The following is a 6,000-nucleotide window of genomic DNA, read 5'->3' as shown; positions in this document are numbered from 1 at the left end:
CCAACTAAAGCTGCAGCTGCCCCAACAACAACTACAACTGCCCCAACAACAACTACAGCTGCCCCAACAACAACTGCAACAAACAAACAACAACAATTAGTAAAGCTGCCCCACCTACATTGGCTGCCCCAACTACAACAACTACTGCCCCTGCAGTCACAACTACTACAGCTGCCCCAATGGCAAGAACCACAACAGCCCCAACCATAATTTGTAAAACTGCCCCAAACACAACATCAGCTGCCCCAACAACCAATAGAACCACATCGGCCATCGGCCCGTGCACAGGTAACTTCATGATTGTTTATTACTGAATTGTTGGGTACATTTACACTATTGCATTTTTGAGTAAATAATACAAAATTATCTGTGTTACAGCATCAAGTGGAGAAACCCTCAAGATCAGCCTTGTCAATACATTTCTCTTCATGTATTTTTCTTTTTCACTGTCGCGTCTGTAAAGTCTAACATGATCCACATGACTATCTTACATGTCCAGCCAGAACCAGACGCTTTGACAAAACTTTACAAGGACGAGTAGGTCTGGAGCCGTGTCCTGCCTGATTTCAGAGGGTGTGATTGACAGACGAATTAACCAATCAGACACATTAAAAACTAACCTGGCAGCTTACATGTAAAAAAATAACAATATAAAGGACTGTCTTGATGGTAACGTTGTTGATGAATTGTATTCTACAGGATAATTATACTGATGAATTTGGTAAATGTACATTTTAGATCAGCGGTCTCCAACCTGTAGCTCAGGAGCTACCAGTACTAGTCATGTGTCAAGGCTTTACAGCGTGTGTCGAGTAATCCAGGAAGGCTTTAGTGAAGCGCGTATCGAGGTTTGTATCGGTGACGTATGTGGTGACATTCAAAGCCTCGTGAACCGCCCGTACCACGTGACTGGTTCAGGAAGTGGTTTGTGGATTTGGAGCACGATTCGAAACATAAGGACCAAAGAAACACAATGAATTCCCCCTCACATTTTGTAGTTTTGGGTTATTGAGAGTTTGGTACATTCTATTTGAGATTCTTTTTTTTTTTTTTTTTGCAATGGAGCCAGCAAGAAAAATAATATTTTCCCTGTTTGGGAACATTTTGAGCTGATATCTCTTAATAAAATAAGTAATAATGATGTCATTAAATAAACAGTATTACTAAATACACACATTTGACAACACAGTGTTTCCCCTGCTCTAATATATTTCTTGTAAAAAAAAAAAAAAAAAAAAACAGGTGAAGTGTTTGTTCCTACTTTTTCTTTTAACCCGACCATTATATCATGAACACAGGCTCCACGTTAATAAATTCACACTTTATGTTGATATCAACAACATTCAAATATTTAATCATTCATTTATTCAGTATAAATCTTTCCATCAGAACCACGATGATCATGTTAATTGTTCTATTATCACTTTGCCTGTTATACATTTTTTGGCCACTTGATGGAGCAGTGGAGCAAATGAAGCACCTTGGAGCATCGGCTCAAGAGTCGAGTAAACAGATGGAACGCTTCATTTCTTCATGGGGCTTAATCTCGCCATTACTAACCAGTACCTCTCCACCCCCTTCCAAGTAGCTCACCAAAGGATTTCTGAACTATACATATTGGGCTGAGTGGCTCAAATTTGATAAACTAGCATTGTAAATGTATTCTTTTGATGCCTAACTTGTTCAGGGTGACCAGATGTCCCTGTTTACCCGGGAACATTCTTGAGCCCTGTGTCCCCTGTCCCAGCAGATTTATCCAAAACTAGTGATATGTCCCAGTTTTATACAAGAAATGTCCCAAGGGTCCCTATTTTTGACCAATTTGATCCTTGCCAGCAGTAAAGAGAGGCATAAATTGTCATTTGTTTAGGTAAAATACCCTAGACCAGGGGGGCACAACACGTCGATCCCGATCTACCAGTCGATCGCCAAGGTCGTGTGGGTAGATCACTGTGTCTCGTCTCTGACTCGCGTTTGGACTCGGTCTTGTCTCTCACTCGAGGTCTGACACTCAACAAGTGTGATCATATTTCATTACGGCCGCTGCTGTTGGCAATAAACTTGTAGCGGGTGCAGGAGCGTGTGGGGCGTCTCAGTGCAGCCTGTGCGCTCATTTGAAACCTGCGGAGACTCTACGGCACATCACAAACACACACGCTCCCTATGCACGGCTCGTCTGCAACAGCGTGTGCCCTCGTGTACCAGCGTGCATCACAGGGCAGGTTCAAACTTCCTAAACATCCTACCTGTTCATCTGCCTCACGTCAGCACGCCGCCCCTCGCCTTTTCACGCTCTCGCTCCTTCCTGCGTACAGCGAACACAAGCCCCTCCCACAGTGCGGCTGATTAGAAGAGCAAGACAAAACGTGAAGCAAAAACGAGTCTAAATTTGTGTTACAGTGTTGGCAAAAAGCAGGTCTACAGCATAGAGCGGATCTACAGAACAGACCTACTGCCACATTTGGCTGATGTTTGTCTAACAAAAGTGCACAAATGCATCTGTGTTTGTCACGATGTGCGTTTGGTTTGGTAAACGTGCAGAGGCTGGTAAATATCACTGCAAAACCAGAAAAGAATGAAACTCCAGTTTGGAACTTTAAAAAACAGGTTTAAAAATCTTCGTTTACTTTTTTCACAGTTTTGTGTAAAGTGCCAGAGGAAGTTCTCTTAAAGAAGAGGTTCTCAAACTGTGGGTGAGGGTCCAAAAAAGGGGCACAGAGTGTTTCAGTGCAGTTTGCTTGGCTTTGCATTAGGTAGATCATTTTGACTTGGTCATTTTGTAAGTAGCTCGCATGCTGAAAAAGTGTGAACACCCCTGATCTAGACTGTATAAAAGAAGTGGACTAAGTGAGTGCTCAAACAGTGCTCACGGTTACAGGAGTGAATCTGGAGCCAGGCCAGCATGTTATGAATAGAATTTTTTTTGATGGACAAAATAGAGAAATAAATTCTGGCTCATGTGTCGAGGGTTAATACGAACATTTTAAGACCAAAATAATGAGACTCACAGCAGCAGGTACAGAGAGAGGAGTAAGTCAAGTAATGTAAGTCAGAGTCAGAAGGAGCTGGATTTTGGATATTTGGCACGCGCCGGTGGCTTGCATGTTAACTATGTTCACTCATATATATTTATACAGTATGTTTGTCATGAATGGTCTATGCAGAACAGTTTTCCTTAATTACGCACTCGTTTCACAGTTTTATTATGACCAATCACCAAAAAAACGGGGATGTCCCAGTTTTGTTTTTTGTTTTGTTTTTTATTTCGAAAGTCTAGTCATCCTAAACTTTGTGCACTAATAAATGGATAAAGGTTTATGTTTTATAGGTATCGAGCTGTTCTCCATCTAAGGCCTTCCTATGCTCAATTTTTTTGTGACCGCTAAAATTAGTAGCTTTTTGGTATTTTCTTTTTGTAAAGGTAGTTCACCGGAAGAAAAAAGTTGGAGACCCCTGTTTTAGAGGATATTGATGACAATTAAAGATTTTTAAAAGATAATAATGAATTTGAAATCTTGTATTTATGGAAATTAGAATGAGTACATTTTGCAGTGGAAAAAACTATATCTATTTAAGTTAAAACTAATTACATTTTATAGATTAAGAACATTTTCTTTTATTTGAGCCAATTTAATCTGACAAGTAAAATGATCTACCAAATGAATAAGTGTGTATTTCTTAATTCAAGCAACATTTAATTTTGTTTCTCATTTTAAGTGCAAGAAGTTGTTGTTTTTTGTTTTTTCCTTTTTTTTTTTAAGGATAGCAGGATGTGTTTTCATATGTTAAGTATAAAAAGTCTTGTTCCACTGGCAAATAACTGTACTTGTCAAGTGAAATTTACTCAAATCATCAAAAAACTTTCTTAATTCAAGTCATCTTAACTTGGCTGGATTTTGTTTTTTGCAGTGTGATTATTTTAAATGTTTAATGATGAATTGGATAGTGGTTGTTTTAATGTATTTTGTACCTGCCCAAGGACTGCAGATGGAAACAAACTAAATCTGGCACAGAGCATCTTTTCTCTCTGAGTTTAATCTTTTCTGTGCACTTGTTTTAAATAAATAATATTTTAAAATAAACAGCAGAATCAACAATCAAAGCACAAAAACTATTACTTATGTCAGGTATGAACTTATAGGGTTTTTAAGAGAAGTTTCCCAAATTTGAGAGAAGCGTGTGAGAAAATTAGCTGTGGTGGTTGGATTGATTTTCATCCTCTATTGTCCAGTTCGAGACGCTTCAGGTTTCAAATGCAGATAAGGACTTAGTGATCAATAAAACACTTCACCTTTCACTTTCATCATTACTACACAACTATTTATGCAACTTTTGCTTCCAGGTTTGTATAAAAGCCCGTGATTTGTTAAAGATATTTTTCCAAACTCAACATTGCTTAGTTTGCTTATTCCTTATTTTTTTGTTTACCATATTTTTCAGACTATAACTCACTCCGGAATGTAAGTCGTACTTTTTGGGGGAAATTTATTTTATACAATCAGAGACCAAGAACCGACATTACATCTTAAGAATTACGTTATAGTAATAACAATAGAAGAGAGAACAACAGACTGTTAAAGTCACATATCAACAGTTCTTCAGATAAACTATACCATAAACAACAGAACAGAACAAGTTTACCAAACTCTCCATCTCACTCCAAATCACTAAATCCATTCAATTCTTCATCCACTTCTGTGTCACTTCTGAACAACTCCGTGACCTCCGGAGGTAAACAGAGCGTCGCTTCTTCTTCTATGAAGCTGTTGTCAGATTCAGCATCAGTTCCAGTTAGAATTATTCCGGCCTTTCTGAATCCTGACAGGATGGTTTCGGTGCCACTGAAGTCCAGGCTTTGTCGATCCATCCAGTGACTTCCAGGAAAGTTTCATGGTGCATCCTCCCGATTGCTGTGAAGCTGTGTTCTCCATCCCCGCTTTCTGTCAGTCCCTCACAAGTTCTCACTCCAAACTTTCTTTCTGCTGCTTGATTACTGTTTCCGGCTGAAGATTTCACTACTTGCAGCAGGACAGAGGCTTTTTCTGCAGGAGACATGTGCAGTAGAGTGAAGTGACAGTGATACAGGAGGAACAGGAGCAGCAGATACTGACACACAAGACTAGAGCCTCTCGAGGCTTCAGTGTGAAAATTTTAATATTTAAGTCGCACCGGAGTATAAGTCATAGGAGACACCCAACCTATGAAAAAAGTGTGACTTATAGTCTGAAAAATATGGTATTTTATTTATTTATTTGTTTGTTTGTTTGTTTGTTTGGTAGGCACAATGCATCTTAATGAAGATCTGTAATTGCAGTGTAAATGACAAGATCTGATGGGATCAGGTTTTGACAAAGTGGTAAAGTCACAAAGTATTATGTGTGATCTTGATAGAAAACAGCATCCAGTAGCCATTTTGTAACTTAAAATTATAATAGATTCTGTGACGTTCTGACATGATTGCAGATAGTATTATGTATTATTTTGTATTGTTATTAAAAATGTGCTTGTGTGTGTTATTATTGCTTATTGTGAACTTTATTGTCAATTCCACCATGTAACAGACATTACACAGGGGGGTTGAAATTACGTTTCGAACTCCAAATGTGCAGTTAAAAAAACTTAAAACACACACACATAACACGCATAGACATGAAATGTACGTAGATATCAATAATAAATAAAATAAAAACAATATACAGACAGACAAGGACATATATATTTCCACAAGAATGAGATAGCCATTTTTGATGTATATGAAGGTGCAATACAGTGCAGATTGCTGAGATAGCAGCACGAATATAAGAATGCATTAAGTTATTTTGGATGTAGTGATTACCATGTTTATGGAATTTTCTTGTGTATTGATTAGCCTAATGGCCTGCAAAAGAAACTGTTGTTGAGTGTGGTTGTGTTGCACTGCATGCTGCGATAATGCATACCACATGGTAGGAGGGATAACACTTTATGTGCTGGGTGGGTGGTGTCCTCATCAGAGTCAAA

Source organism: Boleophthalmus pectinirostris, unplaced genomic scaffold, assembly GCF_026225935.1.
Source record: "Boleophthalmus pectinirostris isolate CB_2022bp ecotype Guang Dong unplaced genomic scaffold, ASM2622593v1 HiC_scaffold_3, whole genome shotgun sequence".
NCBI lineage: Eukaryota > Metazoa > Chordata > Actinopteri > Gobiiformes > Gobiidae > Boleophthalmus > Boleophthalmus pectinirostris.
This window is presented reverse-complemented; position numbering follows the sequence as displayed.